Source organism: Haemaphysalis longicornis, unplaced genomic scaffold (genome assembly GCF_048455015.1).
Source record: "Haemaphysalis longicornis isolate Haplotype H1 unplaced genomic scaffold, Haemaphysalis longicornis Haplotype H1 scaffold_4, whole genome shotgun sequence".
NCBI classification, from domain to species: domain Eukaryota; kingdom Metazoa; phylum Arthropoda; class Arachnida; order Ixodida; family Ixodidae; genus Haemaphysalis; species Haemaphysalis longicornis.
The window spans coordinates 191,696,547-191,720,726 of NW_027526361.1; positions in this window are offsets into that span (position 1 = coordinate 191,696,547).

The following is a 24,180-nucleotide window of genomic DNA, read 5'->3' on the forward strand; positions in this document are numbered from 1 at the left end:
ATTGGACGTTAAGAGGTGGCATCGCGTTGCACTTTAAATATTTTTAAACTTTTTCAACAGCCGCTCTTCTTTACTAGCGTTTTGAACACAGAAGATGGCGTTAGCCGAAAAGGTGTAACGATGACGCGCCTGAAAATAACGGCTCTGATTACGTCATGGCCTTATACAAAACTGCATTAGACAGCTTAGAGTGTGCGCAGTCATTTATAGTCTATCCGAACGATCATTGCACTCGAAAATAGAAATTGGCATGGTCCGCTCTGAGACAGACACAACATCCTTTTTAATAAGCAGCTGAACGCACGCCGGTTATATGGCAAAAAACAAGTAGCAGAAAAGTGGCTACCGAAAGAGAACTACCGCAATAAAAACATGGTGTATCTTCGCTGATAAGAAACAATACCTACGGCTCAAAAATTTACTGACAAAAAAATTAAAACTCATCATTGACAATAAAGACTTGTTCCGAGTGCCATTAGGTTTCCAAAGCGAATTGCGCCGCCGCCGTAAGACGTCCAACCTTACGGAAAAAAGAAGAAGGAGAAAACTTTAACTTGAGCACAATGACGGCTATCTGACAAAAAAAAGACAAGTTCTTCCACTTCAAGCGCTCGATAAATTAATAACGTCTTTATCAACCGAAGATCATTAAGAACAAGTATAAAAAACGCTAATAACGAACGCAGCGCAAACTGCCTAATTTGCTTTCTTCACGCTTGGCTGCCTCACACAGAAAGAATGCTGCTGAAGTTCTATTTATTCACCAAGAAAAATTGTGCAAACACTACTTGTTCTGATCCTTATTCACTAGCTCAGTTTCTTTTAGACACTCTTCTATGACATGCTGTTCTTTTGTGTACTGAAGACTACTGTATAACTGACTTGAAGGCTAAATGTGCAAACACGTGCGGTAAAAGTGCGAGAGGTGCCACTCGAGCTCCATCTCTCCTGCACCTACATTTCTGAAGAGCCAGGCTGCGTAGCTTTGGTGCTTGAAATGTGATTACCACGGAGCGGTTATTTCGTTAGTGCCGAATTTGCGTTTTAGATGCGTCTGCATCTCATTCACTCGCCTTGTCCCTCCATACGGCGTTGTTGTCCGTCCACACCCCTCCCCCTACACCATAAAAAAATAAGTTAGCGGCGCCCGGTATCGATCCCACCACCCTGTGGGCGGAACGCGAGGTACATGGTGCTCTTCCCACTGCGCCACAAAACCGAGACAGAATCAAATGCTACGAACGTGCCTTATATCTTTGACTCATTCAAACTACGTCAAGAAGCTACTGATACAACGCATGATGGGGCAATGACTAACACTTGCAATAAAAGAAAAGAAGCTCCCACTTACAGCAACAATGATGGAGTAAAGGTCGTTGCGACAGCGAAACCCCAAGCATACCACTTAGAGAGATTGACCAAGATTGGCCACTAAAACATAATAATAATCATAAAACATAACAATCATATGCGTTCCCGACATGTTTCACGCGATTTCAGAATCAATCCAACGGAAACACCTAGTGAACCCCACGATGCGTCGCATCTACACAGGGTTCCCCTCTCGGGGAGGTAGGCGCAATTTTTTTAATTTTTTATGGGAACTAGAAGAAACGTTCCGTTCACACATGCGGTAAATCACATGAGCAAAAACGAACGTGGGTCTTCATATTTTTTCTTACCTCCGCAGTCGCCGCAACTGTGGAGGTCAAGAGGAGGTAAATAACTGAGGGAATTAAAACACAGCGTCTCTAACTTTCCGCCATAAAACTCTTTCGATTGTTGCTACGGATATTCTGCCACATCGGCGGCTCCTGCCTTCTTATTAATCGTGCAGCTACTCTACACAACGTGGTTATGGGTGCTCCGATTATTTTTGAAGTGGGTTCACCCGATTTGTGGCTTACGTGCTGTTTGGTGCAATCTAACTACCATTACTATACATGACCGCTTCAGCGCTCTCCATCTGCTGTCAGCCTTAGGAGAAGAAAGGCAAACTCTCAATTATGAGCGACCGGCACGGAACGTACCACGCAAAGCTTGCTCTGATTGCAAACACATAAAAATGTAGCATGCGTAATTAAGTGGGAAAGCGAATAACTTTATCAAGAGGAGCAATAAGAAAATTCGGGTGGAAGAATGAACTTGTTAGGCGCAGGTCAAGAGTTGCTGGAGGTCGTTGGTAAAGGCCTTCGTCCTGCAGTTTACCTAAGTAGGCTGTTGATGATAACGATGATGCTGATGTGGGTGCAACGCTATAACACACAACTTGATTCTCTGTTTGGACCCTGGAGCCACTTACAACAAAGTACTTGTAGCTAATGAAGAACATAAAAGTCGACTTGCTAGGCTTGCTAGGCAAGGATGTGTTTTTCGCGCAATAAGAATCGAATTTGTACACCGTTCTCTTTCGTCTGCGAAACGGCGGTGGCATATATGAAGGTGTGCAACTTACACTGATTTCTCGCAGCTTGAATATTCCATCCATGAGCTTGACTTTTATTTTGATCCAAATGAATTATTAAATTTATTGCGAAAGAGCCACAGTTAGAATTCCACGTCATTTTGCGTGTGGTTTCAGAAACCAGAGCCGCAGGGTCTGCTCACTATTTTTACAGTGAGGAAGTGCTACTCCCAAATATTTCAAAATAAAGGCTTGCCCAGCCAGGTTGTTTTTTTGTTTTCTACGTTTGGTTACTTTTTTGTTTAATACTCGTTTTTTGTCTGCTGAGAAACATCTTCCAACCTTAGCCAGCGTCGGTCCACCAAACCACACCGTTGTAGGAAGCAGATCCTCCTGTCCGATGAGTTATATATCAAATATATTGCGGATTTCAAACTTATAGTGGAGTAGTTGTATTTTAAACTAGGTTCCACTCATCAAAAAGGTTAGAAGTAAAACAACTGCAACCTTGATACGCTATGCACCAAATAAGCAAAAAACTCTTCGGTAAATTACAACAATTACGACGAGTTCGCATTACATAGACGGGCGACGTTGTCCTCTACGCAACACTCTTACTGCTCACATGATGATTTTGTCAGCAACAATTTTCGCTTCAGTTCATTTACTCCCACAGAGAATGCTAAGATTCTCAGTTCTGGCGAAAACATCAAAATGTACTGACAGATCATCCCCCCTAACGATGTCAGCATAAACAGTAACGGAAACGTTTAGCCAACATTGACAATTCATAAACACAATTACAATCTCCAAATGCGGATATGATATAAATCTTCATTTTTCTTTTCAAAACCAATATCTGTTACAACACAGATCAAAGTGGTAGTTCCTTCATTTTATTTTAATTTAATTTCACTTTATTGGCCATTAGACATGATACTTAAAAAAAAAGTGATTGGACCAATAGCCAAATGCTAATATAGAGTTCAGTGTTGCGATACCAGGCGCTGTCACTGTATATAGAATACAAGATGCGAAAATATTGCGGACATAGAAACGAAAATTAGGGCATTATCAAATCGTATATATTTTCACACTGACATTCTGGTACGATAACATAACTGCGCAATTTTTATACAGAAAAAGACAAAGGCAGTGAATACTGACAACTACGCAGTAAATTTCGCTACACGTAGCGATATTGGTAGACAAGGCAGTACCGATTTTTGTAACTATTTTCGGAGTGTCTGCTAGTCACTGAGATTCGTTAAGGAGCTCTTAGCAAAACAAAGCCGTACTTTAATGTATTTTGAATGCACTAAATACATGTATGACTTTGTATTTATTCTGCATTATTTTTGTCCATATTCCCTATGCATTGAAAAAATACATTTAATATGTGCTCCAATGTTGTCGCCCAAGTACACTAAGAGTGCGGCGAAAGTATATATTCAGTGCATTTTAACCTCATTATCAAAGGAGGAAAAATACACTTTTTAATACATACAAAATGTGCTAGTAGTGCATTTTAAATGGACAGAAAATACTGCTTGAAATATACTCAAAATGTGTTATTAGGGTACTATAAGTAAAACCTAAATACATATACAATGCCATTCAGGTGTGTCTTAGGGGAATTAGTTAACTTTCAAGATAGAAAATTTTGTTTTGGGGATTCGAAAAGTGTAATAGGCGCTAGCCTTAAGATGAGCTCGATAGTGAAAAGCTAAACCGGCCCTGCCTTGAATGGGGACTGAAAATGGCTGAAAAGAGCAGCACGTAGGCACACAGATATGCATTTTGAAATTTGTGCTTTGTACAGGTTAGCCTAGTGGCCAATTTCGCCATTACTAAGGAGCATGGAATGAATGTGCTTCAGCCCCCTCTGTAGACAGCGCAGATGGAGCGTTCTGCCTCAGAGTCCTCGTGCTTCGAGCTCCCCAGGCAGGGAATTTTTCCAGCACCTGCAGCGAAAAGAATGCAAGAAAAAAGTCAAATGTGTGATAAATCATTCAGGCCTTTCCTCTAGCCGCGTAAACGTTTTTCAAGAGCAAGAATTTGTTAGCTTCCCTTCAAATGAAAACAGAAAAAAAAACGCTATGCAAACAATGCCAATTCTAAGGACGTAAGACAAAGTATTTAATGTCAAGTATATATTTTATATTTTCATGTGGCATCGAATCTTCAACATTGGTATAAAGAACGGCTGGCGCGGAGCGTGGGGGTGTGCATAAGCGAAATTTAGCCAAAAATCACCAAGCTAAGAGAATTACATTATTAAACATGCAACAGAGTTCATAGCGTTATATAATTCTTTTTAAGGCGCTTGAGTTAACTTCAAATGGTGGTCATTCTAGTTTTCAACTAGCGTGAACAAACCTGGCCTGTGACCCCACAGGAAGCTGATGAATGAAGATTAGCAGTAATAATATTAACTCTAGTTATTAATTCTAATATTAACTCTAGTGGCGAAGACACCTCGGACGCACCACTAAGCGCATGTCGACCTTCTTTGCCGCAGATTGATGCAGATCACACGGATCGTTGTTTCCGCGGCAGCTGTTTCGTGCGGCAGATAGCAGCGTTCGAAAGAACCCAAGCTTCGGAAAGAGGACGTATCTGGATGCGGCGCACGTGATCGGCAGCGCTGCGGCATCTGTCTACAAAGGAACCGTTCGTCGGCAGCATGCTTCACTTGGCAGTGGCGGCGACACCTCGGATGCACCACTAAGCGCATGTCGACCTTCTTTGCCGCAGATTGATGCAGATCACCCAGATCGTTGTTTCCACGGCAGCTGTTTCGTGCGCCAGATAGCAGCGTTCGAAAGAACCCAAGCTTCAGAAAGAGGGCGTATCTGGATGCGGCGCACATGACCGGCAGCGCTGCGGCATCTGTCTACAAAAGGAACCGTTCGTCGGCAGCATGCTTCACTTGGCAGTGGCGGCGACACCTCGGACGCACCACTAAGCGCATGTCGACCTTCTTTGCCGCAGATTGATGCAGATCACCCAGATCGTTGTTTCCACGGCAGCTGTTTCGTGCGCCAGATAGCAGCGTTCGAAAGAACCCAAGCTTCGGAAAGAGGGCGTATCTGGATGCGGCGCACGTGATCGGCAGCGCTGCGGCATCTGTCTACAAAGGAACCGTTCGTCGGCAGCATGCTTCACTTGGCAGTGGCGGCGACACCTCGGACGCACCACTAAGCGCATGTCGACCTTCTTTGCCGCAGATTGATGCAGATCACCCAGATCGTTGTTTCCACGGCAGCTGTTTCGTGCGCCAGATAGCAGCGTTCGAAAGAACCCAAGCTTCGGAAAGAGGACGTATCTGGATGCGGCGCACGTGATCGGCAGCGTTGCGGTATCTGTCTACAAAAGGAACCGTTCGTTGGCAGCATGCTTCACTTGGCAGTGGCGGCGACAGCTCGGACGCACCACTAAGCGCATGTCGACCTTCTTTGCCGCAGATTGATGCAGATCACCCAGATCGTTGTTTCCACGGCAGCTGTTTCGTGCGCCAGATAGCAGCGTTCGAAAGAACCCAAGCTTCGGAAAGAGGGCGTATCTGGATGCGGCGCACGTGATCGGCAGCGTTGCGGTATCTGTCTACAAAAGGAACCGTTCGTTGGCAGCATGCTTCACTTGGCAGTGGCGGCACACCTCGGACGCACCACTAAGCGCATGTCGACCTTCTTTGCCGCAGATTGATGCAGATCACCCAGATCGTTGTTTCCACGGCAGCTGTTTCGTGCGCCAGATAGCAGCGTTCGAAAGAACCCAAGCTTCGGAAAGAGGACGTATCTGGATGCGGCGCACGTGATCGGCAGCGTTGCGGTATCTGTCTACAAAAGGAACCGTTCGTTGGCAGCATGCTTCACTTGGCAGTGGCGGCGACAGCTCGGACGCACCACTAAGCGCATGTCGACCTTCTTTGCCGCAGATTGATGCAGATCACCCAGATCGTTGTTTCCACGGCAGCTGTTTCGTGCGCCAGATAGCAGCGTTCGAAAGAACCCAAGCTTCGGAAAGAGGGCGTATCTGGATGCGGCGCACGTGATCGGCAGCGTTGCGGTATCTGTCTACAAAAGGAACCGTTCGTTGGCAGCATGCTTCACTTGGCAGTGGCGGCGACAGCTCGGACGCACCACTAAGCGCATGTCGACCTTCTTTGCCGCAGATTGATGCAGATCACCCAGATCGTTGTTTCCACGGCAGCTGTTTCGTGCGCCAGATAGCAGCGTTCGAAAGAACCCAAGCTTCGGAAAGAGGGCGTATCTGGATGCGGCGCACGTGATCGGCAGCGTTGCGGTATGTGTCTACAAAAGGAACCGTTCGTTGGCAGCATGCTTCACTTGGCAGTGGCGGCGACAGCTCGGACGCACCACTAAGCGCATGTCGACCTTCTTTGCCGCAGATTGATGCAGATCACCCAGATCGTTGTTTCCACGGCAGCTGTTTCGTGCGCCAAATAGCAGCGTTCGAAAGAACCCAAGCTTCGGAAAGAGGGCGTATCTGGATGCGGCGCACGTGATCGGCAGCGTTGCGGTATCTGTCTACAAAAGGAACCGTTCGTTGGCAGCATGCTTCACTTGGCAGTGGCGGCGACACCTCGGACGCACCACTAAGCGCATGTCGACCTTCTTTGCCGCAGATTGATGCAGATCACCCAGATCGTTGTTTCCACGGCAGCTGTTTCGTGCGCCAGATAGCAGCGTTCGAAAGAACCCAAGCTTCGGAAAGAGGGCGTATCTGGATGCGGCGCACGTGATCGGCAGCGTTGCGGTATGTGTCTACAAAAGGAACCGTTCGTTGGCAGCATGCTTCACTTGGCAGTGGCGGCGACACCTCGGACGCACCACTAAGCGCATGTCGACCTTCTTTGCCGCAGATTGATGCAGATCACCCAGATCGTTGTTTCCACGGCAGCTGTTTCGTGCGCCAGATAGCAGCGTTCGAAAGAACCCAAGCTTCGGAAAGAGGGCGTATCCGGATGCGGCGCACGTGATCGGCAGCGTTGCGGTATCTGTCTACAAAAGGAACCGTTCGTTGGCAGCATGCTTCACTTGGCAGTGGCGGCGACAGCTCGGACGCACCACTAAGCGCATGTCGACCTTCTCTGCCGCAGATTGATGCAGATCACCCAGATCGTTGTTTCCACGGCAGCTGTTTCGTGCGCCAGATAGCAGCGTTCGAAAGAACCCAAGCTTCGGAAAGAGGGCGTATCTGGATGCGGCGCACGTGATCGGCAGCGTTGCGGTATGTGTCTACAAAAGGAACCGTTCGTTGGCAGCATGCTTCACTTGGCAGTGGCGGCGACACCTCGGACGCACCACTAAGCGCATGTCGACCTTCTTTGCCGCAGATTGATGCAGATCACCCAGATCGTTGTTTCCACGGCAGCTGTTTCGTGCGCCAGATAGCAGCGTTCGAAAGAACCCAAGCTTCAGAAAGAGGACGTATCTGGATGCGGCGCACGTGATCGGCAGCGTTGCGGTATCTGTCTACAAAAGGAACCGTTCGTTGGCAGCATGCTTCACTTGGCAGTGGCGGCGACAGCTCGGACGCACCACTAAGCGCATGTCGACCTTCTTTGCCGCAGATTGATGCAGATCACCCAGATCGTTGTTTCCACGGCAGCTGTTTCGTGCGCCAGATAGCAGCGTTCGAAAGAACCCAAGCTTCGGAAAGAGGGCGTATCTGGATGCGGCGCACGTGATCGGCAGCGCTGCGGCATCTGTCTACAAAAGGAACCGTTCGGTGGCAGCATGCTTCACTTGGCAGTGGCGGCGACAGCTCGGACGCACCACTAAGCGCATGTCGACCTTCTTTGCCGCAGATTGATGCAGATCACCCAGATCGTTGTTTCCACGGCAGCTGTTTCGTGCGCCAGATAGCAGCGTTCGAAAGAACCCACGCTTCGGAAAGAGGGCGTATCTGGATGCGGCGCACGTGATCGGCAGCGTTGCGGTATGTGTCTACAAAAGGAACCGTTCGTTGGCAGCATGCTTCACTTGGCAGTGGCGGCGACAGCTCGGACGCACCACTAAGCGCATGTCGACCTTCTTTGCCGCAGATTGATGCAGATCACCCAGATCGTTGTTTCCACGGCAGCTGTTTCGTGCGCCAGATAGCAGCGTTCGAAAGAACCCAAGCTTCGGAAAGAGGGCGTATCTGGATGCGGCGCACGTGATCGGCAGCGTTGCGGTATCTGTCTACAAAAGGAACCGTTCGTTGGCAGCATGCTTCACTTGGCAGTGGCGGCGACACCTCGGACGCACCACTAAGCGCATGTCGACCTTCTTTGCCGCAGATTGATGCAGATCACCCAGATCGTTGTTTCCACGGCAGCTGTTTCGTGCGCCAGATAGCAGCGTTCGAAAGAACCCAAGCTTCGGAAAGAGGGCGTATCTGGATGCGGCGCACGTGATCGGCAGCGTTGCGGCATCTGTCTACAAAAGGAACCGTTCGTTGGCAGCATGCTTCACTTGGCAGTGGCGGCGACAGCTCGGACGCACCACTAAGCGCATGTCGACCTTCTTTGCCGCAGATTGATGCAGATCACCCAGATCGTTGTTTCAACGGCAGCTGTTTCGTGCGCCAGATAGCAGCGTTCGAAAGAACCCAAGCTTCGGAAAGAGGGCGTATCTGGATGCGGCGCACGTGATCGGCAGCGTTGCGGTATCTGTCTACAAAAGGAACCGTTCGTTGGCAGCATGCTTCACTTGGCAGTGGCGGCGACACCTCGGACGCACCACTTAGCGCATGTCGACCTTCTTTGCCGCAGATTGATGCAGATCACCCAGATCGTTGTTTCCACGGCAGCTGTTTCGTGCGCCAGATAGCAGCGTTCGAAAGAACCCAAGCTTCGGAAAGAGGGCGTATCTGGATGCGGCGCACGTGATCGGCAGCGTTGCGGTATCTGTCTACAAAAGGAACCGTTCGTTGGCAGCATGCTTCACTTGGCAGTGGCGGCGACAGCTCGGACGCACCACTAAGCGCATGTCGACCTTCTTTGCCGCAGATTGATGCAGATCACCCAGATCGTTGTTTCCACGGCAGCTGTTTCGTGCGCCAGATAGCAGCGTTCGAAAGAACCCAAGCTTCGGAAAGAGGGCGTATCTGGATGCGGCGCACGTGATCGGCAGCGTTGCGGTATCTGTCTACAAAAGGAACCGTTCGTTGGCAGCATGCTTCACTTGGCAGTGGCGGCGACACCTCGGACGCACCACTAAGCGCATGTCGACCTTCTTTGCCGCAGATTGATGCAGATCACCCAGATCGTTGTTTCCACGGCAGCTGTTTCGTGCGCCAGATAGCAGCGTTCGAAAGAACCCAAGCTTCGGAAAGAGGGCGTATCTGGATGCGGCGCACGTGATCGGCAGCGTTGCGGTATGTGTCTACAAAAGGAACCGTTCGTTGGCAGCATGCTTCACTTGGCAGTGGCGGCGACACCTCGGACGCACCACTAAGCGCATGTCGACCTTCTTTGCCGCAGATTGATGCAGATCACCCAGATCGTTGTTTCCACGGCAGCTGTTTCGTGCGCCAGATAGCAGCGTTCGAAAGAACCCAAGCTTCGGAAAGAGGGCGTATCTGGATGCGGCGCACGTGATCGGCAGCGTTGCGGTATCTGTCTACAAAAGGAACCGTTCGTTGGCAGCATGCTTCACTTGGCAGTGGCGGCGACAGCTCGGACGCACCACTAAGCGCATGTCGACCTTCTTTGCCGCAGATTGATGCAGATCACCCAGATCGTTGTTTCCACGGCAGCTGTTTCGTGCGCCAGATAGCAGCGTTCGATAGAACCCAAGCTTCGGAAAGAGGGCGTATCTGGATGCGGCGCACGTGATCGGCAGCGTTGCGGTATGTGTCTACAAAAGGAACCGTTCGTTGGCAGCATGCTTCACTTGGCAGTGGCGGCGACACCTCGGACGCACCACTAAGCGCATGTCGACCTTCTTTGCCGCAGATTGATGCAGATCACCCAGATCGTTGTTTCCACGGCAGCTGTTTCGTGCGCCAGATAGCAGCGTTCGAAAGAACCCAAGCTTCGGAAAGAGGACGTATCTGGATGCGGCGCACGTGATCGGCAGCGTTGCGGTATCTGTCTACAAAAGGAACCGTTCGTTGGCAGCATGCTTCACTTGGCAGTGGCGGCGACAGCTCGGACGCACCACTAAGCGCATGTCGACCTTCTTTGCCGCAGATTGATGCAGATCACCCAGATCGTTGTTTCCACGGCAGCTGTTTCGTGCGCCAGATAGCAGCGTTCGAAAGAACCCAAGCTTCGGAAAGAGGGCGTATCTGGATGCGGCGCACGTGATCGGCTGCGCTGCGGCATCTGTCTACAAAAGGAACCGTTCGTTGGCAGCATGCTTCACTTGGCAGTGGCGGCGACACCTCGGACGCACCACTAAGCGCATGTCGACCTTCTTTGCCGCAGGTTAGTTACGGTTTACGGCAGAAAATTTTCGTTCCGTATTTGTCGCCGTGACTGCCAAGTTCAAGTGTCTCAGTTTCTGTATTTTGATGAATATCGTGTACCTGCAACATGTCGAAAGAGTCAGCTAAGATCAGAGACAAAATGAAAGCAGAATTTCTAAAATTTAAGGAGAAGCTGAACCAAACACTAAAGACATTTAAGGAAACCGTCGAACATGACTTGAGGGGTGACATACGAGATTTACGCCAGGAGCAAAAAGCTCTCAAAAAAAGCATTGAATATGCTCACAGGGAAATTACGGACCTAAAAAAATCGCGCCAATCTACCCCGTGAATGTGGTTGGAAAGCAAAGCTGTAAACGGCACCCATAACGATTACCCATGCGACGTCACTTAAATTCACTCACGTCGCTCTACAAATAGTAAAACCAGAGAGAAGTGAAATGCACTTAACTACACCATTTATTACTTCAAAGAGATATTCTTGGTAAGGTTAAATCAATGCATGATGCATGAACGGTGTTTGGTTGAGTTGTATTGGTGTAGCACAAGAGTGAAAACTTTTTTTATAAAATTAAAATAAGCTCCGACCCAGTGTTAGACGATCTGACTTCTCCGTCTCTGCGCCGCGGAGGGAGGCGACGAGATTTGCGGCAGAGAAGGAGGCGAAGGAGGAAGAAATACTTCGGTTCAGATTTCTGAACGGCCCAGAGTGCAGCCCTGGGGAGTGATTCCTTCTTCTGTGGGGCCCATATGCAGTCTGCGCGGCCTGTGTTCTGTCCACCCGCTGAAGCTGGGTAGGTAGAGAGGGCCTGGACAGCATCATCTCCCATTGCTCTTGTTGGGTAGTTGACGGAAAGAGAGGAGGGTGCTCAGGGATAAAGTCGCACACCCCGATTACGGGGCGGAGTGTTCCTACTTCTGAGCAAAATTTAGATTCAGTGTCGTAGCGATTCGGATGCATTAAGGGAAGACGTGTAGGCTGGGGGAGGGAGCCCGGATTGTATGAGCCGTAGGGTAGTTTGTTGTTCTCTGGAAAGGTCAATTTAAAGCGAAGGTACGATCGGTCTCAGAAGGCGATAATGCTGGGTTATCTCGCTGAACGAGACAAGCGGGTGACTGTCCTCGTGCAGCTCCATAGCACGGGAGGTAAAAGCGCAGGCTTGTTGGGTGGGCGTATTTGTTGCGCTAAATTGAAGCGTGAGGGGTGTCCAGATGAGCTGAATGGAACTGTTTTGAAGTGGTGTTTTAGCACGCGCAGTGCAGGTCAGGACATCCAACCCGACTGGTGATTCCAGTAGGCTTGCTGGGAATCGGTGACAACCGTCTGAACCCCTGCATGAGTGAGAACCGAGGGGATGGCTGCCTCTTATGCTGCCGTCATTTCTTCGGTCCTAAGCGAGGCACATGCAAGGAGGTTGGTTCTGGAGCTATAGCCACGATGATGGCCTATGGCTGCCCTCGATGTTTGGAGGCGTCTGTGTAGATAACTGCATGATCCCCACCAAGGGTGGTGTTTACCGCTTGAGCCCGTGCTTTTCGGTGACCCTCGTCATGTGAGGGGTATATGTCTAAGCAAAGGGAGCATCTTTAGTTTTAGTCGCTACGAGTCTTGGAGTACGTCAAGTGGAGTGACATTCCGGGCTGCCCAGCCAATCTGGTGACGCAGGCGGTTACCCACCGCAGTTCTGAGTCCGACCTTCTGGTTAGAAAGACGGCCTTCTATCAGCTCTTCCACCGCGTTGTGGAGCCCCGTGCTAAGCAGCCTCTGTGTGGACGCACGAACGAGAAGACCGATGGCCTGCTCGACTGCCTTTCTAATCATTATATAAAGCATCTCTATGTCGTCCTTGTCGAGAAGAAGACAGGGGTTGTCGTAAGTGACTCTCGAGAGGACAGAAGCTTGAATTAATCGAAAGGTACCGGATTCCTTTAGGCCTCGCTTCTTGGTGGCAATTCGCCTGATCATGTATATGATTTGATTAATGCTTTTTCGAGGCGCTGCAAGGAGACGTCACTCTTGGTGTTAGCCTTGAAATGTAGGCCCAGGATCTCGATGCTGGGGCTTGGAGTGATGCCCTGGCCATCAAGGAGTATTCGTATGTATTCGTTGATTTGGCGTGAGGGCGGACGAAAAGGAGCTGTAAATTTTTACGTGAGCAATGGAGGCCACAGGCTTCAGCAAATTGGCGTACTAGAAGTGCAATGCCTTGCCTTGGTGTGAGCTTCCTTTAATTTTTGTAACTCTTAGCACATGAGCAAGATGTGCACATGGGCCGCTAGACGGGCGTGAGTGGTTGCTTGACGCTTTCACGTGGCATTCTACGAGAACGGAGGGGGAAACCGGTAGGTGTGCTTGGTGAGTACACCACCTGCGTTCCCCGTCTTCGCCTGGGCTCCTAGCTAAATCGGTAAGACAACGGGCTCTCGCTTTGTTAGTCTTTAAGTTCTAGGTTCGATTCCTGGCGGTGCTAGTAAATTCCTTTATTTGTTCGCTGCAGTTTTCTGGTGACACCAACGGTCGCGAAAGAACCCTTGGGTGGTAGAGGTAAAAAGCTTTGCTTTAAAATGCGACTTGAGACTGAACAATCAATAACCAAGCAACGAACGCAAGAGGAGCAGGAACTGCAGGCAAAATGTGACGGCCTTGAAAGGAAAGCGTTTGATCTCGAGAGACGACTCACTCAGTCAGAGCAGTATTCGCGTTGCACAAATCTTGAGATACAGGGTGTTCCCAAAAGTGAAAATGAATCCGTTTTCGACATCGTGTCCGAGATAGGGACGGTAATTAGTGAGACTATAGCTGCCTCTGACGTTGAGGTTTGTCACAGTGTGGCCACTCGCGATCCCTTAAAATCGAACATTATTGTTCAATTCAAATTGCGGACAAAACGCGACTCGGTTCTAAAGAAGGCAAAGAAAACGAGGATCAACCACAAGGACATTGGTCTCGACACCGTGGCCCCTGTGTACGTGAACGAACATTTATGCCCTGCTCTGAAAAGGCTTCTCGAAATGGCTGTGAAACGAAACCACGAATGCCTCTGGAAATCGGTTTGGAGCTACAATGGGAAAATGTTTGCAAAACAAACTGACAATTCCGACCCTCTACACATATCCGATGAACGTGATCTTGCCAAAATGACCCCTAGCTTGCCTGCTACCACGCCAGTGAAACAAAACGCTGTCCCTGAATGAACTACCACTTCACCTTGCCTGAATCACATTCCGTCCCCGCCGCAGTCCCATAACTCCATTCTGCACGTGAACGCTCGTTCTGCAAACAACAAAAATGATCACTTAGAGTATTTCCTTAACCAGTTTTCTTTTCGTTTCAATGTAATCATGCTCACCGAAACTTGGTATAGTAATGACAAAAGTATGCTCCAGTTAGATGGCTATAAAAATTTTTTCATTAATAGAACTGGCAGACGAGGAGGTGGTGTTGCTATCTACGTACACTCTTCCAGATATTACGACTTAGTTCCCGAGTTCCCAACAATCAGTGAGGACTATAAAATGTTGACCTTAAAATCTAATACAGAAATTATATGTGCAATATATCGTCCACAAAATGGGAACATACCATGTTTCCTGCAGTTTATTGAGAAGTTCTTAGATTATGTTAGTAAAAACGATTTTTTTCTAATATGTGGAGGAGATATGAACGTAAATATATTAGATGACAGTGTCATGGGTGGTAGTTTAGCGATGACGTTAATCCGCTGGTTTCTTAAATTTGATTAATACCCCAACACGCGTCACCCAGGCCACTTCAAGTTGCCTGGATCTCTTAATAACCAATGCCGATACGCTTGTGTCCGATCGCGGGACGATTACATCAGATATAAGTGACGATTGTCCAATATTTATGTTCTATCATAGTAAAAATCAAACCAGAAACTTTCAACGTAAACCATTCCTTACACAACATATAACGGCCAAAACCCTTGAATCCTTTAAATTAGATGTTGTCGCTTATAACTGGTCTCGCCTCTTCGAAATAACAGATCCGAATCTTGCATATTCAAGTTTTCTTGCAGCATTCCTTAAAATGTATACAGCCCACTTTCCTTTTAAGCCTCTTTCCCGTAATAAAAAAACAAGGAAACCATGGATTACGGTGGAACATATAAAAAAATTAATGAAAAAAATAAACTTTACCATCTCTTTCTTAAAACACAATCTGTAGATACCCTGACAGCTTCCAAAAAAGCACGAAACAAACTAAATAATCAGCTAAGACAAGCTAAGGCAGCATGTCACCAGCAGTTGTTTGATGACATTTGTTCGAAACAACCAGACGTTGCTTGGAAACTAATAAATGACTCTCTAGGCCGTGGCAAAATAAACACACCAATCGAAAGCATAGTCCAGAATGGCCATAAACTATCTGGGAAAATTCTTGCGGATTACTTCAATAGGTACCTTAAAACATTGACGTACCAGCGGGTGAAACTACTGCTCTCCAAATACCTATTAGTGGTCCTACTGGAAGCGTTTTTTTGGAGCCTACTGATGATTTCGAAGTATACAGAACTTTTATGAGTATAAAAAATAGTAGAGCATTACATATAGACAACATTCAAAGTACACCTGTTAAGTACGTCCTAGAATTTATTACCCCAATTCTAACTCATATTTACAATTTAATTCTTCAGCATGCGTTGTTTCCAGATAAAATGAAGCGAGCAAGAATAACGGTAATTTTTAAGCATGGAAATAGAAATGATCCTAAAAATTACAGGCCCATATCTGTCATACCACTCTTCTCCAAATGTATAGAAAAATTAATCTTTTCGCGTATGTCTAATTATCTTGAAGCAAGAAGTATCATTACGAACGCACAATTCGGTTTTCCCAAAGAAAGGTCCACTGAAGCAGCCTTGCTAACAATTAAGGAGCACATATTGTCAAATATAGAAAACAATAAGTTCACTTTAGCACTTTTTATTGACTTTAGTAAAGCCTTCGACTGTCTAAACCATAATATTTTAGCCGAAAAGTTATCGCAATCAGGAATTCGTGGGAAGCCCCTAACACTTATGAAATCGTATCTAGAAAACAGAGTGCAGTCAATGTATATTTCTGGTGAACAGTCTATTTTTCTACCAGTTTTAAATGGTGTTCCTCAAGGCAGCGTGCTAGGTCCCCTGCTTTTTTAATTTATATATAAATGATATTACGCACATTGACTTAAATGCAACATTTGTAATATATGCCGATTACTGTACTATACCTCTTTCTGGTCCTGATGAGAATAGTCTAATGCTCAAATGATTGATTGATTGTGGAGTTTAACGCGCCGACGCAACGCAGGCGATGAGGCGCGCCGTAGTGGAGGGCTCCGGATTAATTTTGACCACCTGGGGATCTTTAACGTGTGCCGAAATCTCGAACACACGGGCGTTTTTGCTTTTCGCCTCCATCACAAAAGCGGCCGCCGCGGCCGGGAATCGAACCCGCGACCTCGTGCTCAGCAGCAGAACGCCTTAGCCACTGAGCCACCGCGGCGGGTGAATGCTCAAATGTAACGCGGTTCTGGGTAAATTATTTCATTGGTCAAGTTCAAATAGAATTAAGGTTAATCCGACGAAAACAAAAGCAGTTTTATTCCGAGCTAAAAACAGAAGAGTTGAACTGAAATATACACTTAAATATGCCAATCATGATGTAGAATTAGTAAATGATCACAAGATCCTCGGTGTAACGTTCCAATCCCAGCTTTGTTGGAATAAACATGTAGATACTACCTGTAAAAAACTATCTTCTGTAGCCGGCGGGATAGGGCGCACGCGACGATTCTTCCCAGAAAAAGTTAAAGTGAACATCTACAATGCTTTATTTGAATAGAATAGAATAGAATAAAATAGAATAGAATAGAATATAACTCTATTGTCGTTACAGAATGGTACATCACCAGAATATAGTCAATACAGAAAGGGGTCCCAGAGTAATGAACTGTAGTGGGACCCCTTGTTATTGATAGCATACACAGAAATAGCTTAATTGCAGCTGCTAGCAGGAATGATACCTAATTTTTTAAAACGAGAGTACGCGTAAACAGTGAATTGTTAACATTGCATATTTTAGGAATAAACAAGGAATATATTGAACAAATAAAACACACAGCATTCAAACAACTAAGCCAGGAATATTTAAACAAAATAAAGCATCCTATAAATGGTACAATATTGAGTGCAGTCAATCCATATACATACATAGCAGTTGTACAAATGCAATGCTTAGGTGTGTAAAAGATAAAAAAAACCACTACACTAGGCGAAATGTGAATGCGCACGTCAAAAGTCTATGTGATGGTTCATCAAAAATGACCGGAGGGAAGGTTTAAACGTTGATGGACGTACTTGTGTTTTAACCGTATGAGGTAGCTCGTTCCATATTTTGATTGAAGTAAAAGCGAATGCCTGTTTACGGTAGTTCGTGCGAACCTTTGGAAGTAAAAAGTTATTTTGCAATGAGAAACGAGTTTGGTTAGTGTTTTCTAGTTTAGTTCTGCCAATAATATAGGGAAGATCGGGTTTATTGAAAAGGCGAAAGGCAGCTGTGGCAACGTTAAATGCTATGGTGTCAGTAATCGGAAGAAGTTTAAGATCAAGAAAAAGGGGGGCAATGGGAGCATCAAAACGACTACAGGTGATTATACGCAGTACCCGGTTTTGAATTTGCTGTAATGGTGCTATGTGGGAGTTGTAAGTGAGACCCCATGACCCAATACAATAGTTTATGTGACTGTGGAAAAAAGCATAGTATAAGGTGATTAGAATCCGTTTCTCAAAGTAATGGCGCGCTTTTATTAGTACCCGAACACCATATGCAACTTTCTTCCTGATTAGGTTAATGTGTGCATCAAATTTCAGAAAACGGTCAAGTTCAATTCCTAAGAATGTGCATTCGTCAGTCTGTATGATGGCGTGATTATTGATGTACACAGGGTTGAGATCGTCACGAGGATTTGTGGGCGCGCTAAAAACCACACATTTTGTCTTAGATGGATTATTTAACAACTGATTATTGTGACACCAGTAAGAAATGTTGGCGAGGTCATGGTTCAGCTGTGAAATAACACTGGAAAGTTTTTCTTGGGATGTGAAAATGGTGGTGTCGTCGGCGTACAAAATGCAGTCGGTTTCGGATGTCAGACAATTCGGCAGGTCGTTAATATAAATCAGAAATAATAAGGGGCCAAGAATGGATCCTTGGGGCACACCTTTGTTTACAGTTTTTGTGTCGGAGAGAACCCCTGATATGTTAACTGTTTGCGTATGATTATGTAAGTAATTGCGGAGAAGCTGTAGTGCGGGACCATTTATACCTAATGATGCCAGTTTACGAAAAAGTATGTCGTGGTTAATACTGTCAAAAGCCTTAGTAAAGTCAATAAAAACGGACCCAACATATTTTCCTTTATCTATTTCGGTTTTAAATTTATCTGTTAATGCTGTTAGGGCAAGGTTAGTCGACAGACCACGGCGGAATCCGAATTGTCTTGGTGTCAAGAGGCGAAATTTCTGGAGGTAGTTCGAAAGCCGCTGTTCGATTAGCTTTTCTACCACTTTGCTTAGGAATGGAAGAATCGAAATTGGTCGATTGCCTGATTTCCTTTCTTAAATATCGGAGTTATTTTAATTTGCTTTAGTTCGTGAGGAAATGCGGCATTTGTGAACATAAGGTTGACGATGTAAGCAAAAGTATTTGAAATAAAATCGGCAATTCCTTTGATACAAGGTGCGTGAATGTTATCGAGGCCTGGACTGGTGATTTTGAGATTAGCAGGCGTCGTACGCACTTCACTCGGTGTCGTAGGATAAAGAAAGAATGACTGTGATGCATGATGCAAACTATCGTGGTAACTCGTGGCTGGTGCGCTTGGTGAATAGCTAAAGTAAGTGCTAAAAGCATTCGCAATATCTTTGGGCGTTGTAAGTACTTCTTCGCCAAGGTGTATTTCGGTGGGGGCACTTTTTGCAGGGGTGCTGTTAAGGAAATTGTTTAGTAAACGCCACTGCTTGGTAGCATTATTACCCGTCTCTAGTATCTTATATTTATAGTAGTCCTTTTTGGTTTGTTTCAACAAACAGTTTAGTTCGTTACCCGCCGCGGTGGCTCAGTGGCTAAGGCGTTGCGCTACTGAGCACGAGGTCGCGGGTTCGATTCCCGGCCGCGGCGGCCGCTTTTCTGATGGAGGCGAAAAGCAAAAACGCCCGTGTGTACGAGATTTAGGCGCACGATAAAGATCCCCAGGTGGTCTAAATTAATCCGGAGCCTTCCACTACGGCGCGCCTCATCGCCTGCGTGTCGTCGGCGCGTTAAACCCCCACAATCAATCAGTTTAGTTGGTTGCTATATTTTTTGTAGCGCTCCTTTAGGTGGATACTGAACTTCCTTTTCTTAACTTTGCGATAAAGGTTGTCTTTTTTTGCGCAAGCGCTTTAACAAGGACGGTGTAATCCACGGGTTTTGCGGGCATAAATAATTTTTTCTACAAAGTACAGTTGATGTGCAGCGTTCTATGCAAGTGGTAATCATTGAACTAAATTCAGTATAGCAACTTTGTGCGTCCTTAAGACATGTTACACGTGTCCAGTCAGCGTTTTGGATTTCCTCGAGAAATAGATTTTTGTAAAATATAGATGTCGAAAATTCATTAGTTCTTCTGTAATTGGGACAGTAAAAATGAAGTAAAACTGGATAGTGATCAGGGATGCTTGTACGTATGATATAAGCTTCAGGAGTACAAAATACGTTCGTGAAAGCATGGTCAATGACAGTTCCTGGATAGTTGGGTGGACAGCGGGTTGGTATATTAACTAATGATTGAAAGCCATAACCTTGAAAGCAGTTTGTGTACTCTTCGTGAGAGGAGTTGTCTAAGAGATTAATATTAATGTCACCTAATATCACTACATTTTTGTTTTCATGTGAGAGCGTATGAAACAGTTTATCTAATGCTGTGCAAAAATCTTGGAGGGAGGAGCTAGGTGACCTATATATGCTGCCGAATATTATGTTTTTACTATCAACGCCGAAACACGAATTCTCTACTTCTACCCACACCGATTCGCAGTCTTGTACTTCGAGATAAAGGTCGTGTCTACGCTTATATCTAATGCTTGATAACACAAAAATAGCAGAACTACTATAAGTTGATGTTTGACGGTGACAAAAATCGGGAGTATACGATTGAAAACCGTAAATATTCTTATCGGAGTCGTTGAGCCACGTTTCTGATACGCAGACAACCGAAAAAGGATAGGGTACGGAAGATAAGAGTGCTTGAAATTCGTCGTGGTGTTTCCTGAGGCTGCGGGCATTAAAGTGGATTACAGAGTGGGAGTTTTTAGTTGATAAGGACAGAAGCTGTTTTGTATCGATGTATGCCATTATGGTTGTTGTGAAGTCAAAATTGATCACCCGTCATCCTTCTACGAAGGTAGCTGTTCATTTGGCATCTGACTCACGGCGGGTGTCGAGCGGCGGAAAATTTCGAGATCAGCTTCGTCCCTAATTCTGAACACTCGGCTGTCTGTTGTCTTACGGGCCTTGATGACGCAATCATCTGTCCAGAGAAACTGCCTTGCATTTTCTTTCTTCAAAACAAGAGCTTTGGCAAACAGTTGCTTGTTTCCCTGAGTGAGGTGATCGTTCACATATACGGCCTGGGTGTCAGTTCCTTGAAAGCCGATGTCGTTTGTTTGCAGGCGGGCCTTTCGCGCTTTAGCGATGAATTCCGCTTTCTTTGCGCGAGAAGTGAATCGAGCTATGATGTGTTTTGAGGCGGATTTGGACGGCACTCGATGGACAACATCAAGGTCGTCCTTTGTCACAGGACACTCAATTTTTTCCCCGATTGCTTCCATTAGGCTGATGCAATCTTCGCCTTTGGTGCACGGAACTCCTTGGATTTCAACGTTGTTTTTTCTTGAATATTGCTCAAGTTCCGCAACCCTTTTTTATAGAGTTTTATTGCGTGCTGCCAAGGCCTTGTTCACCGCTTTGAGCCTGACTTGCTCTTCCTTCAAGCTTTCGACCATTTCGTTGAAGAACGATAGGCTAGTCTTGAACTCTGCAATTTCCTTGTTTACGCCTTCTACAGCGAGACCAGGGTTTGTTTCTAGCTTAGTTGTGATGCTTTTCAAGACAAGATCGGCCACCTCATCTAATTTCCCGCTTAACGCACGTTCAGCGGAGTCAAGCCGCTTGGCAAGCTCGACATTCGTAGGCATGGTACAAGACAACACAAGCAACAACAGCAGTGCAGCAGCAGTCGCGGCAAAAAAGGCTTAACAGTACAAATTGATCATGAAATGAATGCCTACCTGTGGCAGGAAAAGAAACTGCTTAGCACGTGCTCCAATGCCGCGACCGCTGCTGCAAAGTGTCGATGCCTGGTTTCCGTCGGCTCTTTATAGTCCGGCCGATGGTCCGGTAGATCCGGTGTTGCTCGCCAGGTCGCTCCGACGTCGATGCTTCCAGGTTAGTCCTGCGCAGGCGCAGGATCTTCTGTTGCGGTACCCGTGGAGGCAACACAGCAGCTCTCCGAACCAAATCAGGCGCGGCTATCAGGATCCGACGAACTGTGGCAGGAAAAGAAACTGCTTAGCACGTGCTCCAATGCAAATTATAAATTCCAATAAATTATAAAATCCAATATAAATTACTGCAGCTTAGTATAGACTGCTGCAACTAAACAAAACATCAATAAACTACTCATCTTACAAAAGAAAGCCGTTCGCCATATTGCAAACCTTGACTATTCGTGTTCCACTCGTACTTTCTATCCACGTTACAACATAATCGAGGCAAATTACATGTACGACTTCCGAATCCTCCGCTCCTTCTACTTTTCTTCGATACCGATAAAAAACTTTCTCATACATTTGGCATCACTCCAGGCCCAAACTCACCCTATAAATACCCGTAACACAGACAACTGGCACCAGCGAAACTTCCGCAATAACTACAAGTTGCAACCACTAGAGCACAACTTGCCATTAATTCTAAATAGATACAATTTTGCAGCTAATGTTTCTTTAGGACAGCTAAAAGTGTTTTTTGCCGCCAAAGAGTAAACTGGAAACAGCCATGTATTGATTGATAAACATCACTCCCTGCAGTGCAAATGGTTTTGCTGATAGCCCAATTATTTAGTTATACATTCCCCTCCCATTCCCATTACCTTGATGCGTTTTTATAGATTTTATACAATTTTATACATTTTAATGTTTTATACTTCAGAGCGTTATGACGTTGCATATTTGCATTTTGTTTGAATATGTGAAATTGCATTTTTTCAAAATTATGTACTAGAACTGTTCCCTGCTATGTATTTCATTGTATGAAAATCAGTGTGTATCCATATGTTTCATTTTGTTAGAGTTTGTATAAAAGCTCCCTGCGTTATACTGACAGTCTTGTGTAAGGGTTCATGGGCCCAGTCAAGCGGTTAAGTCTGCTTTTAGCCCATGGACCTCTTCAGATGTATTTCTGGAAAATAAATAAACCAATTGAATTGAACCTTCTGTGTTCCGTATTCCGGCATCACCTTCTTCAGAAATTACGTTTGAAAAATAGTTGACTGCAAAACATTAGAAAAATTCTTTATTTTGTTTAAAACCGTTGCTTTATTATAAGAGTAAAGTTAGCCTAGTTTATTTCCCGCGGCAAACTGTTCCAGATTTTGGTGCAGATTTTGGTACCTATATCAAATGCTTTATTTGCGGGATTTATTCCGCAATTATAATTTGTTTCTTGTTGAAGGGTTGGCTGCAAAAATAAAGTTTGAAGCAAGTTTCCGCTGCAGACGTTCCAGGTGTCCTCACGGAAGGCAAGAGCACGTGCCTAACTTACAAAATTTCTACCTTGTATTGCAAATTCAACAAACCCTCTGCCTCAAAAGTATTCATGTAAGGACTCTACAAATGTGCTTAAAGGGGCCATTAGGACAAAATGCAAGTTTGGTTCATTCAAAAGATTGCCACGTTGGAATCATGCTGACACCACTTTGAACGTAAACTTCGCTCATACAAGCTGTATAATTACAAAAAAAGGGAATGGCCATGCGGCCCAGTAGCTTATTTCCTGCAAGAGAGCCTATGATGTCATACCTGCCAGCTCTGCGATTGGCGAAGGGCGGAAAAAGCAAACGCAAAAACGGCAGACCTTATAAGGTTGCCGAACGAGCTATGTGCGCTTAAATTTAGGGCACATTCCTTTTATAGAACTAAGACTGGTGGGGTGAACAGTGGAAGTTACGAAAGTGCGCGTAAACGTAGAAGTATCGATGCGCACCGTTGTTGGTACTGCGCGCACTATGCTTCGTTTTGATGCAAAGCACTGGGGGGATTTGGGGTTGTCTCAGACGACACTGGCCGATTGACGCAAGCGACAGTGTCTTACGTGATGATATTTGTTGTGGGAGTGCCATATTTCACGAAAGGATTATGTTCTCCATGAACAAAAACAAGCCAAGTTTAAACATGTTTAAATACGGCCACAAGTAAACCAAAGGAAGCAAACGGCTTACCGCGGTGTGGTAGCGCCATCTAAGTTGACTAACAGTAACCAAGACTCCACTCCCCACCAAGTTTAGCAGAAAGACCTGTTCTTAAGGTGTCATCACAAACGTGGTTCAAACACATGTTTTGTCGCGAGAATCAAAATTTTAGGTTGAGTTGAATAATTTTGCGGTGAATAAAGCATCGTTTGCTTCCGGACAAGCGCTGGGGGCACTATAGAAAACGGAAGTGGCGCCTCGTTTGTCTTGGTTGTTTTTTCCTGTTCTAGTGTCCGCGTTTTTTCTTGTGCCTTTAAACCCTGTGATAATTTCCAAAAAAACAAACTTCTATTTGTCTCCATGGCCCCTTTGACAAGCCAGTGATCGATAGAAAGCCCTGCGTTTATGTTTTGTCTCTTTATGTTGTAAATCACCGATGCCAAAGGTTTTTTTTTTGCCTTGGGAGATACAGACAGGGCTGCTGATGTTTTCTTATTAAGGAAATAACAAAATCTGCTTTCATACGAAGTAAAAAACACAAATTGTCCCGGGCTAGCACTTGCTACTTAGTTTCAGTTCTACCGCACCCATTTCAACAAGAATAGTATGTGAGAATGGGTGTCGAGAAGTATATTCTGTAGCCTGCTTAGTTCGCCTTGCATAGTTCACGCTCTTTTATACTTTTGGTTCAGTGCTGGAACGTGGATGTTTTCCAGGAAAAAGTGCCTAATAAATGTCGTCTTGTACTCGAAAATAAAAGACTCACATTCCTCGTGTGTTTTAAAAATCTGGTTTTCGTATTAAGCGCTTTGAATTT